At 43.7% G+C, this 13,875-nt stretch overlaps 1 long non-coding RNA gene across 1 annotated transcript in view; it reads left to right on the forward strand.

The window, feature by feature from the left end:
- Positions 1–12,675, forward strand: part of LOC147725544 (uncharacterized) — a 331,146-nt gene extending 318,471 nt beyond the window's left edge. Inside the window, exon 3 of the long non-coding RNA XR_015309786.1 lies at positions 12,577–12,675. This is a non-coding gene — a long non-coding RNA (uncharacterized LOC147725544). The remainder of the gene's footprint in view (positions 1–12,576) is intronic.
- The last annotated feature ends 1,200 nt before the right edge of the window (positions 12,676–13,875 follow it).

Raw genomic sequence — 13,875 nt, forward strand, 5'->3', positions numbered from 1 at the left:
CATCTGCTTCTTATGAGAGTGGTGAGATTTTTTAGGATGTTTGGTTCTAATGATCGGTGTAGTTTGATGTCCTACCTTGCAGTTGCATTTCATGCAGGTTGTAGGTACATCAAGCAATTGTATTAAATTCCTACAATTATTTACCTCAACTGTGTCAACTTGATACAGTTTTTCTGAAGTAATGTTCGTCTCATCTTAAAAAATGAGCAGGGTCTCTGGCCCTTGCTCACATCTGGATGCAGATGTATGCAGATGGGCTTGCCTTTGCCGTGCCCGATATGAGTGTCTGCGCCGTGGTGTGCCTTATGTATCGGGCCCGACTAAAGCAGAATGACTACACTGCACTCCAAAATGCCGGATCTAGTCAGAAATTATTGCAACCAGGAAGTGGCTCTGAACAAGGCAGCAGTTAAAATTGATCAGTACGGCCTCTGCCCTCCACTCCCAGCAACATGACCCAATAATTTACAGTGAAAGCAAAAGAATGATTTAAAGTATTCCCCCCACATCAATTTAGCAACAATAGTATTGTAGCAGCAAACGGTAACTCATGATACTGGAGAGAGTTGCTTTTAGCTATTTTACTATTAAAGATATTAGATTTGCCAGTATGTTTTAGCAAAGTTGTACACCAGAGTGGCTGCTGTTTAGCGCCGCTAAAAGTAAGTAGGGTAAAGGAGATTGCCATGAAGTGTCAAAAAGTAGAGCAGAGTGGATTGTTAGGGAGTAGTGTAGAAAGGCGTGGACTTGCATACAGTACAGTTGCGTGGAGAGGAGTGGAGTGGGGTGTCATGGAGTAGAGTACAATGTTGGGGAGGGAGTAGAATATCGTAGAGTGGAAAGGCATAGAGTTGAGTGGCGTAGAGTGGAGCACAGTGTCTGAGTTGAGTAGAGTGGAGTATCATAGAGTGTTTTGGAGTGGTGTAGAGTGGCTTATTCATTTTTGTGTATAGTGAAGTAGGGTGTTGTAGAGTAAAGTGGTGTACAGAAGAGTAGTTTGTCATAGAGTGGATTAGTGTCATAGAGTGGAGTAGAGTGCTGTAGAGTGGAGTGGAATAGACTGAAATAGAGTGTCAGTTTAGCAGGGTTTAATGGAGTAGAGCATCATAGAGTGGAGTATCGTGGAGGGAAGTGGCGTAAAGTACAGTGGTGCAGAGTAGATTGGCATAGAGTGTAGTGGCATAGAGTGCATTGGTTGTAAGTAAAGTAGTGTAGAGTGCATTCGCGTCAAGTGCAGTGACATAGCATGCAGTGGCATTGAGTAGAGCGGTGCAGAGTAGATTGCAGTGGCGTGGTGTACAATGGTGTAGAGTGTAGTGTGCAGAGTGTAGTAGAGTGGTGTAGAGTGCATTGGCAGAGAGAAGAGTGTCACAGTGGCATAGAGTACACTGACTCTCTAGAGTGGAGTGCACAGAGTGCATTAAAGTGCATTGGCATAGAGTAGAGTGGTGCAGTGCCATAGAGTACAGTGATGTTGAGTGCAGTAGAGTACCATAGAGTGCAGTGGCATAGAGTGCAGTTATGCAGAGTAGAGAGGTGTAGAGTGCAATAGCAAAGATTGATGCAGAGTAGAGTGGTGCAGGGAGCAGTGACATAGAGTACAGTGGTGTAGAGTAGAATAGATTGGCAAAGAGTGCCGAGACATAGAGAGCAATGGTGTAGAGTAAGGTAGCGTGCAGGAGCGTAGTGTGCAGTGGCATAGAGTAGAATGTTGTATAGTGGTGTAAAGTGCAGTGGTGTAAAGTAGTTGCCAACGGGTGCATTGGTTTTAAGTAAAGTGATGTAGAGCACATTGGCACAGAGTACATTTGTTTTGAATAGAGTGATGTAACATAGAGTGCAGTGGCGTAGTGTGGAGTGGGTCAGAGTGGTGTAGAGTGCTGTGGTATAAAGTGCAGTGGCGTAGAGTACACTATTTCAGGGTAGAGGAAAGTGGAGTGGAGTGGTGCAATGTAGAGTGTTGCAACAGAATGATAGGAGCATCGCCATACAACAAGAGGAAGAGGACGGAAGAAACATAACTTCCCGAAACACGAAGAAATAAAGTAAAGAAGCAACCTGACAAGGCTCACTGCCACCTGAACATGGCATGGTAGACAGCCATCTAAGGACTAGTTCACATTACAAGGCTCCAACCCATTTATCAACCAGGAAAACTAGTCCTACCAGAACATCTGCCCTGAAGAAGACCTTCCACCTAACAACAGCCCAGGTCCACCCTAGAAGGTCGAAACGCATCGGCATAACCAGCATTGAGGCCAAAAGCTAGCATTTAATGCCACAGTCAGTGCACAAACTGCACTGCATCACGGAAATGGTCATTTTGGAACGATAACCCAGCCTAGTACCAAATGCTCTGACCTCTATAGGTCCACAGAACAGTATTGATACACATATAATATAGAGGACCAAAGGGAATTAGGTCCCCACTATAACTATTCTAAGGACACTAGATATAATATTTGATGCTTTGTGACACACAGGATGCATCCTCAAAGGATTTCAGGTGTGAGGAGTTTGTAAATATGTGCTGTATATAAGTAATTTATATAAGTAATGTAGTACAGTAATGTCAAGCATTTATATGTTTCTGTAAATGTAACATTTGGGTAAGTCAAAGTTTTGTATGTTTTCCACAATAATGTCAAATACAAACTGTCTTGTACTGTCATGGTGTAATCTGTAAAAAGTCTATGTATATGTAAAAATGTGTATATAATTTGAATAAGAAAAAAAATTTAAAGACACAATTGGCAAATAATAGTCAAACATTCTTCTTTCGAATTAAAATCAAGCATGGGGTAATAATTTTCATCTAGAAAAATAACGAAAGATAAAAAGTCAATTTTTGGATGAAAATAGGAAGACTCATGAAGATTCTTATTTAAGAAATTCATGTAAAGTTATGGTCATGGAGCACACTTTCATTGAAAGTGGTAGAGTTTAGTGGCATAGATTAGTGGCACAGAATGTAGTAGGGTGTCATAAAGTGCAGTGTCATAGATGCAGTGGCATAGAGTAGATTTGTACCGAGTAGACTTAGGTGGCATAGAGTGGAGTGTTCCAGGGTAGAGTTGAGTGATATAGAGTAGTTTGAGTGTTGCAGAGTGGAGTGAGGAGAAGCGGTGTAAATTGCAGCCAAAGAGTGCACTGATGCATAGTAGAGTGGAATTGAGTACACTGGCATAGAGGCGAGCTATGCAGAATAGAGTAGAGAGTTGTAGAGTGAAGTGGCGTAGAGTGCAGTGGTGCACAGTAGAATAGATTGTCGTTGAGCACTGGAGAGCAGTGGCATAGAGCAAAGTGGCGCAGTGTAGAGTGGCACAGAGTAGAGTGGTGCAGAGTAGAATGGCATAGAGTAAGTCCTGCAGATTAGAGTGTCGTAGAGCACAGTCGTGCAGAGTAAAGTGACGTAGAGTGAAATAGTGTGGAGTAGAGGGGCATTGAGTGCAGTGGTATAGAGTAGAGTATAGTGGCATACAGTGCAGTGCTGCAGAGTAGATTAACATAGAGTACAGTGTAGTAGAGTGTATTGGTTTTCAGTAAAATGTTGTAGAGTGCATTGGCGTAGATTGTAGTGGTGTGGTGCTGAATGGCATTGAGTGATGTTACACAGAGAGCAAAAGAATGGCATAGACTGCATTGGCAGGGTAGAGTGCAGTGGGGTAGATTGCAGTTGTATAGAGTCAAGTGTGTAGATTGCAGTGGGGCATAGTAGATATGAGTGGCATACAGTGAACTGTGTTGAGTGGCAGAGAGTGCAGTGTTGCAGAATATACTGTCATAGAGGGCCGTGGTGTATAATAGAGTGGCATGGAGTGCACTGTCATAGAGGGTTGCATGATTAAATTACTACCTATGAAATCATGCGTGCCTAAACCACAAAGGCTAAACAACGACCAAATGCTAATCACGAAGTTATTGAACCACGACTTAACTGAACCTCGAAAATAATTATTTTGACGTGCAAACCGAATCTACCCATATTTTTTAACTTGTGTAAATGAAAACCTGCTATCTTTTAAAATGCCATTCTTACAGTGTTTTTTTTTTACGATTCTAATATTTACGCTTTCTGATTTTAATGTAATTTTCTTCTTTGGTACTAACTGTTATTCTTCATCCTTGTATTAAATAAAAATATTGCTGGTATTGTTTTTTTTTTTTAAAGGGAAATCTATTTTTACTTTGCGAACTGGCCCTCCTGTTTTATGATGTTGTCATCAAACAGTAAAATACTCTTTGCGGAGCCTTTCCCAGAGCTACATTATTAATGGCAGATAATAGGTTTTCTTGAAAATAAATGTATTAAACCTCGCGAAAAGGGCGATCGTAGCGATTGAAAAAAACCTGCTACAATCGGATAAATAAAGCGGAAGTGCCTGGTGGTCTGTTCTTCAAATGATTATGAATTTTCCAGTAGCTGCTTGATGCAGGAGTCCACACCAACCTTCTTTTTTTTCAGCACTGAGTTATAGAGTCTGATTTTAAAATTGCAAAATGCCTATATCACACAGAATGACACCGTGAAGCTGTGTTGTGAAAGTGGTCCCAACTAGAATGCTATCTTAATTTGTGCAATATTAAACGTAAAATTAAAACCAAATCCACTATTTAAAGCGAATTTATAAAAAACACGTCAGCATAAAAACCATCACAAGGTAAATTAAAACATTACATTTGTGTTCGTGTTTATATTCGTTGTTAAGGCTACTCGTTGTTTAATGTAGTAGTTGTTGATGTGGCCGTGGTTCAATTGCAGGTCATTGTTAATGAGTCGTTGTTAAGGCCACTCGTTGTTAACACATCGTTGTTAAGGCTGTTTCCCGTCATAGAGTGCAGTGGTGCAAAGTAGAGTGCGTTAGAGTGCAGTGGTGCAGAGTAGAGTGGCTTAGACAGCAGTGGTGTAGAGTATACATTGGTGCATAATAGAACAGATTGGCACAGAGTGCAGTTACCCAGAGAGGAATAGAGTGGCTTAGAGTTTAGTGCTTTAGAGTGATTTGCTGCAGAGTAGATTGGCATACAGTGCATTTGTTTTAAGTAAAGTGGTGTAGAGTCCACTAGGGCAGAGTGCAGTGGCATATAATGCACTGTTGCAAAGTAAGGTGGCATGGAGTGCAGTGGAACGGAGTAGAGTGACATAGTAGAGTAGTTTAGGGTAGAGTACATTGACATAGAGTAGAGTGAAGTGGTGTTGAGTTAAGTAGAGAGGCGGAGAGTGAAGTGGTGCAGAGAAGTGTGCAATGGCATAGTATGGAGTGGTGCAGAGTAGAGTGCAGTGGCTTGGAGTGATGTAGAGTAGAGTTGAGTGGTGTAACATGGAGTATGTGTGGTATGTTTGCCTACTGCCATAATAGACCGCACATCTTCAATTGAAATTACCTTTATTTTGTACTCACATACAGTTTTACTGATAAACGTATACAGCACACAAATGATAATGTGTGGGAGTGCAAACATCCAATTTATTGATTTGATCGTCAGCACAGTTCATTTAAAGACATTTAAATGTTGTTGTGTGCTAGAAAAAAAACAACATCTGTACAACCTTCCTCAAGCAGACCCTCAATAACCAACATGATTGTCATACAAATCCTCTCACTTTGAAGTCAGAGAAAGAAAGATAAAGACCATGCTTCCTGGAAGTTACAGCCTGATATTTAACCTCTGTCTTTGAATGCACAGCAAATCTGACAAGATAAGAACAATATTTAAAGGTCTGTTCACAGCAAGTGAGTATGTGGAAGAATACAGTAAACAAGGTTTGTGCAATGGGAGGGAGAACACAAGCTTGAAAGCCTAAAGCAGATAAAGCCAGAAAATAGAAAGCCAAAAAATGTGAGTTACACACCGCAGAGCCAATGGTAAGCAACTAGCGGAATGCATTCCTATGTCAACTTTTCGAACATCCCCAAGATGTCTATAGCAAACCAGACAGCTATGCTGTCTGGTAGCCTACAACCTAAAAAGGCCTTTCCTATGGAGACTCTGCCTAACCATAACTACACTGAAGATGTCACCAGAAATATATCTAATTCAGCACTTTAAAATATCACCTAACACTAATTATCCACACACTAAAGTGAGTGTTGATTTTACTAGTCTCAAGAAGAAGTGCCATTTAATTTTCGGCCATTACTATGAACTAAATACAACTTTTTCCTGTTAAAGAATATTTAATATTGTGCACTCTGGGCGTTGATGCACAAGGTCAGCAAGTGATGAGGGCATCCATCATGACTGGGACGAGAGCCTGTTTTAGGATTACCTGTGTTTATTAGGTGAGAGCATTTTCAAGACAAATCACATACAAACCAACTAATAGCACCCATTCCGTGTGGGATAATTCCCAGAGCGATACTAGCATGATATCCACGGTGACTCAATGAGTCAATATAAGGAAAATGAAAACAGACAAGTATTTTTTAAAAACCTATTTTAATACATTTCTTAGATGATTATGCTTTGTATTGCCATATACAAGCTTATACATGTGTAATTCCTAAGTGTAATACACGCGCAGGCTATGCAAACATCATGCAATAATAGATGTATAGAAAAGGTTAAGTATAATGCTAATGAGTGTTTACCTTTGTTTTGACTATAGTAATAGTAATCTCTACATTTTCCAATAAATGGGGCAGCTAACTTTATTTTCTGGGCAAAGCGAGACTCTACATGTGAGTTGAAATAAATGGACACAAGACGTAAAATTAATCCATGTAATCAACTACTGAATATGCTATGTTATTTAATTGTGTCATGCAGATGATTTATTCATCAAGAAACCTAAACAAAGGGCCTGATTATGATGTTGACACCGACGCGGAAGCAGGACCGCCCAACTAGGAGTTGGAGGTCCCGCTGGCCACATTATGATGTAACTACCTTCACGGCGGTCGCAACGTGTAGATTTTGTATTGTGGCGTGTGTTACGGAATGCACCACAAGCCGCAATACAAAAAAACACATTTAAAACAACCCTGCACTATGTGGCAGGCATCATACATTGTGCAGGGATGTTAATGGGGCACAGGGTACGTAGCCCAATGCCTGAGGAAAAAGGGGGACCCACTAGGGGCCCAAAAAAATCACTTTCTGCCCCCCCACTTTTCCACTGCCATGAAACGGCCATCAGAAAGGGACATTCTTATCCCTACAGTGGTGTTTGAGCAGGCACCGCCCCATTGTAGGGAATAGGTGCTGCACTGACGGATCCTTGATCCTGTCGAACACTGCAGTCTTCCCCCCACCAGTCGAGATTGGACCGCCTGCATCCTAATACGGCGGTCGGATGCTATGGGCTGGATTGCATTGGGACCGCCATTGACGGCCTGACTTTGGCAGTTCCACAGACATCATAGTCAGGCTCATAATGTCAACAGTCTTAATTTGGTTTCTGCAGACTCTCTCCAGTTGAGTTACCTCTGGGACATGCTCCTCAAGATATCCTAGATGCTCCACATCATGAGCAACCCCAGGGTTATGACCTCACTTGATGCCTATTTTCGCATTTTCCTTGTTTAATTTTCTTTGAAATACCCTTTCTGGCTCAATATATGAATACACATAACTTTTCTGAGATTCATTCACCCAACAAAGCTGTGAGTCCGCCTGTGAATGGGTGAACCCATCGGCAGACGTCTGTTTGACCATGTAAGATACATTGGGACAAACTGTCTGTCCTGCTGTGGGCCACCTCAACCTAGTCTGTCATTTTGCCTAATGGGTCCCCAGCTTTAAGTTTCTTTTTCTCATAGTTCCCTTGCCAAACACTTACTCATGTCCCTAATCCGTTGGGATAAATTCCTATTTGGGACTCCAGGCAATCCTTTTTTGGCATTCCTGCATTCAGGGCTCCTTTATACAGACTTGCAGCCTTGCAACGGGGGCTCAGTAGATCCGTGGAAAGGGGATGGATCTGGCCTTATTAGGAGGCTGGGGGCTTCTATAAGTTTGTGCCCAATCAGAAATGGATGCATCACTACAGGGCCATGTTGAATCTTCCTCTACCCAGTCAGGTGTTGTCTATTGTCCAGCCAGTGACAAGTTATGCTAAAGTTCCCCAACTTAAGTCCAGAACTCCTACACCAGGGCAGGTTTTAAGAGGTATTCAAGATGGTAGCCTCACCCAACTCCTTTTCTGCCTAAAGGGCACCAGGATGGGAATGTTTACAGGAGAGAACCTTCCACCTACACTCCACGATCCCCAAGACTAAAGAAGAATGAGGTCTTCCCTTAATGATAAAGGAGAACACACGTCACTATTATCTGCTCCAACATCCTCCAGGATGCACCTCATCAAAAGCTTCTCTGCTCTGTACTTTATCCTGTCGCCCACGCATAGGGTTGGGTGCCAGAGATAGCCAATGTTGATTCCATTAGTCGGCACGGTAATGCCCATTTCCACTGTGAGCCCCTGAAGACTATTGCCACGCAATTGGCTGTATGCTCTGCCCCGATCTCTGCTGATGTGTGCCCCAGTCAAATCTCTTTTCCAGGAAGCAGTACTGGGCATGTCAGACAGCGCCTTGGGGAGCGCAGACAAAGCTGGAAATTAAAGCCTTGTCAGGAGCTCACCAGATTTGGGCCATCTAGTCACCTAACTGGCTCCAGCGTCCATGGTGAGCAAAAAAACGATGGATTTAGGCCCAGATCTCTGTACTGGGGTGAACGTATGACAATATTCTACGTTATGTCCATCAAATGTTGTTTTTGCATTTGTCAACCCAAGTAGGACGGGTATGCTCAGGCGTAAGTCCTGTGCTATCCATGCCACTGGAATCAAGCTATGCTGGCTGATGAGTGCCGAAAGCGGTCCTATGATGCTTGTTTCCAGTCCAGGGAGGACCTGGCTTGACAGTTCAGGCTGGACTGTTCCCATGGGGCACAGGGCCAAGACTGATTTGCATATGGTTGGGTTCAAACTGGAATGGTATGGTGAGCAAGAAAACAATGGATTTAGGCCTAGATCTCTGTACTGGGGTGAACATATGACATTGTTCTGCATTCTGTCCATCAACTGTTGTTTTTGCATTTGTCACCCGAGTGGGGCGGGTATGCTCAGACGTGAGTCCCGTGCTCTCCATGCCACTGGAATCAAGCTAACCTGGCTGATGAGGGCTGAAAGCCCGAAACCAGTCCTAGGATGCTTGTTTCCAGTCCAGGGAGGACCTGGCTTGGCAGTCGGGCTGGACTGTTCCCCTGTTTGCCAAGAGAACGGCCTTCAGAGAAAGCATAGACAACAATGCACACAACAGCAAGGAGCTCTTCAGCATCGTGAAGGAACTCTCCAACCCAAGCTCCAACTCCAACGACATCCCCCCCTCACAGGACCTCTGCGACTCCCTCGCAGCCTTCTTCCACCGCAAGATCGCCGACATACACGACAGATTCACAAACCAGACGCCTCCACCAGCCGCAGAACCAGCACCCCCACCGCCCCCCACCGCCCTCCTCAGTTGCTGGACCCCCGTCAAGACCGAAGACGTCACCCAGATCATGAACACCATCCACTCCGGCTCTCCATCCGACCCCTACCCTCACGACATCTTCAACAAAGCAGACACCATCATCGCACCCCACCTCCGAGACATCATCAATAGCTCCTTCGAATCTGCCACCTTCCCTGAGAGTTGGAAACACGCTGAAATCAATGCCCTCCTTAAGAAGCCGACAGCAGACCCCAAGGACCTCAAGAATTTTCGGCCCATCTCCCTGCTCCCCTTCCTGGCTTTTGTCACAGAGAAAGCAGTCAACAAGCAACTGACCAACTTCCTCGAAACCCACGGCTCCCTCGACCCGACCCAGTCTGGCTTCCGCAGCAACAACAGCACAGAGACCGCCCTCATTGCCGCCACGACGACATCAGAACCCTGCTCGACAACGGAGAAACCGCAGTCCTCATCCTCCTTGACCTCTCAGCTGCCTTCGACACGGTCTGCCACCGCACCCTAAAACACGTCTCCACAACACAGGGATCCAGGGAAAGGCCCTGGACTGGACCTCCTCCTTCCTCACCGACAGAACCCAGAGAGTCCGCCTACCCCCGTTCCACTCAGAGGCCACCAAGATCATCTGCCGCGTACCCCAAGGCTCATCACTCAGCCCGACGCTCTTCAACATCTACATTAGCCCCCTCGCCGACATCGTCCGCGCACACAACCTCAACATCATCTCCTACACTGAGGACACCCAGCTGATCCTCTCCTTGACCAAAGACCCATTCACCACCAAATACAACTTCCAGGAAGGAATGAGGGCCGTCGCCGAATGGATGAAGAACAGCTGCCTGAAACTAAACACAGACAAGACGGAGGTCCTCATCCTTGGACCATCCCCCTTCGCCTGGAACGACTCCTGGTGGCCCACCGCCCTGGGCACAGCACCGACTCCCACCGACCATGCACGCAACCTTGGGTTCGTCCTGGACTCGTCGCTCACTATGACCAAGCAAGTCAACGCCATCTCCTCCTCCTGCATAAACACCCTCCGCATGCTACGAAAGACCTTCAAATGGATCCCCATGGAAACAAGAAGGACTGTCACCCAAGCCCTCGTCACAAGCCGGCTCGACTATGGCAAAGCACTCTATGAAGGGACAACGGCCAAGCTACAGAAAAGACTACAATGCATACAGAATGCCTCCGCACGCCTCATCCTTGACATTCCCCGCCACAGCCACATCACCACCCACCTGAGAGACCTCCACTGGCTCCTCACGGTTGGTGTGGCTCACTGGTTAGAGGCGGCAGACCGGTAAGCAGAGAACGGCCCGGGACCAGGGTGGGTCGTGGACCAGGGTCAAACGGACTCGATATTTCTCACCTTGGTGCCTACTCTAACCAGGGAACACACTCGGCAACTCTGGGCATTAAGCTTGCCTCATCTCTACAACGGCCCCCCACAGATGCCGGGGATGCCTGGTTTCACCTTGGAGATACCCAGAAAGGGACCATCTCACAGGGAAAACCAGGACGGGTTCCCCAGCGGTCTTCTGCGTCAGGATACTCCTTGGAGTCACAGTGCGCTTTACAAGTACACCCACATTTACATTTACATTTACATTTGGTTAGTCTTGGTACTCCCAGACCTTACCACTTTTCACTAAGTAAGAAAAATATTCCTTGGGTACTGCGGCAGGGGTATTTTTCACGATAAGGATATTTTCCTCCTTGCCGACTCCCCTCATTAAACCTATTTCAATCACGTCCATGGCCCGTGATTGAAATAGGTCTAATGAGGGGAGGTAAGGCCTGGGAGTACCAAGACTAACCAACATCCGGGTAAAACGGTGAGTTTTTCTATCACTATACACAGTCCCAAGGTTAGGGTACGCCTTAGGGTGCGTATACCGCCAGGGATTTCCACTAGTTTTTGGTCCTGATGAAAGCTTGGCTGAATTAGCAAATCCAAAACAGAAACATGTCGACCTTTTTATCTATATAGGACATATTTGACTGGATTGTAGCTCAATAATGTACGTTCACTAATTTTTAATAATGCTGGCCTGACTTCCTATTAAAAAGTTTGTATTGAAGTACAGTCCACCATTTTTTAATCCACCTATCACTACACATTGTCACTTCACACTTATTGATACCAGCTCCGCTGTAACCCAGGCGTGGTAGCATACTTGGGAGACATTCTGTCTCCCGGGTAAAAACCCTATGATGAAGCATGTCATCAACCATGTTGATGAGTGAGGGTTTTATTATAATATACTGTATGCTTCCTAGTCTAATATTATCCTCTTATGTGTAGAGTATAATCGCTAATACAGCGTTTTTGCGTTTTTTTGTCCAGTAACTTACATCTGGGACATATTCATCGCCTGTTATCAGGTCTCGTCACTCCATTGTTGTTTTATTGAAAACCAGGGAGTGAGAATGGGATCATATTCATGATGGCTGGCTCCAAAATATTCGAGGCCAACTGTGATTTATGTCCTTGAATAGCTATTTGTAAGAGGATTCTGGATGTCGCTGGGCATTTTCCTGAAGTTAGGTTGATACGAGCACTCATCTCAGGTATTGTGGCTATTTTATTTACAACTGGCTCAATACAGAAACCAGTTCTAGTGCACTCTAATGTTTAGTAGAAAGCCACGAACTCCACGTCCCGCTCTTGGTCCCCCCAACCATGTTGAAGAAGGCTCCCATTACTCATTTAGTCAAATTTGTTACTATTCTTTTAATTAATAAATAGTTTAAAACTATATTTATTTATGGTATACGTGAATATAGGGATGTAGAGTGTGATCACACATTAGTACTGGAAATCGAGAAATTTCTGAAGTCGGGTCAGATTTTCGCCTCTACAAGGCCTGGCCCCCATACCTGCTATACATGGATACATTTGTGTGTGCCTGTATATGCGTGTGTATACGTACGCATGTGTGTGTGTGCGTGTGTGTGTGTGTATATATATATATATATATATATATATATATATAATATGAATACATTCCTAGTCACATGGCTGTACGATTGTGCTCTATAAAGAGTCACAATGGTGAGTATGTATCAACCCTAACAGTAATTTCTTATTCAATTGAACTTTTGTCTCATTTAGCACCCTATCCTTTGGCTTGGAGACCACAACATGCAGTTGCATCCTCATTTAGCAGCAATGCCACATCGTATCCTCTCACTGGAGGAGCATCTGAACCAGGTAATGGATTCCCCTTTTAAAAGTCTAGTGGCATTTGGCCTTGTTAATTGTTGCTGCTATAAAATCATTTAAATTCAATTTTTACTTCTGATCTAAATATTAGGCTTCAGGAAATTACATTAAGTTACAGAATGTCAGAAAATGTATTATTCCCTGTGAATACATTCTACTAAACTGGAATATTTATTTTGCAGACTACTAATCCCTTTCTCTCTACTGTCTATTTAACTTCGTTTAATTCAGATGATATTTACAGCATAATTATTTATTCTAGCCCAATCAGAAAATAAAACAAGGTCTTACCTGACTCTGGGAATCTGTTTTACAATGGTCAGACAAATGTCTGTATGCCCCATTTCAGTATATCCTGTAATGTTTGTGAAGCTGTTGTCCAATTATGAATTCATATTTATGGAACTTCAAAAGGTCAGTGAAAATGTTTTCAGTTAATGTTTTATTGATGGCACAATTCCTAATCTTGACAAATTTGTTTGATGTTCATATACCTTACTTTATCAAACCAAACATTGTTTTGCAACCATATCAAAAATTAATAGTGGTGCATTCAATGTACAGATGAGCAAATCAATTTATCAAACGGACGCCCTATGACATGTGAGCATAGCAAATACACTAAACAGTTTTTCATCCTTAACCATTCCCTCAACAAAAAGTCCTAGCTGCATTTAACGTGGTAGATAGGTTTTGTTTACGTCTTCCTTATACAATCACACAGTCAATACAGTTGTTCCAATAATTAGCAGATGATGTAGTCATGTGATGATAAATTACAGATGATTCAGCCAACATGTGTTTCGTCCAGTCCTTTGGACTCTTTTAGGTCTTGCCTAGGCAGCGCTTGCGCTGTCTCTTCGAGACATGTTGTATTCAGGATATATGCATAAAGCTACGTTTACTTTCCGCCCATCTTTTGAATTGGACCCTGTCCCTGTCCTTTGTAAATGGTGGCTTTTCTTTGGTCATTAGGCTTTGTAGTCCCTCCTTAGAACCGCCCTGTTACTTTTTGTACCCTCCCAATAGGACACCCCCTATTACATGTGTTGTTAGGCCCTAGGTTTTAATTTCAGCCTCACGGCACTATTTTCTTAAAGGCCTTCAGACAGGACACTCACTTGGTCCTAAACAAGGTTGGCAGTGGTTACTTTACTCGCTAGCACATCTCACATTTATATTAAACCT

This window comes from Lissotriton vulgaris, chromosome 3_2 (genome assembly GCF_964263255.1).
Source record: "Lissotriton vulgaris chromosome 3_2, aLisVul1.2, whole genome shotgun sequence".
Lineage (NCBI taxonomy): Eukaryota > Metazoa > Chordata > Amphibia > Caudata > Salamandridae > Lissotriton > Lissotriton vulgaris.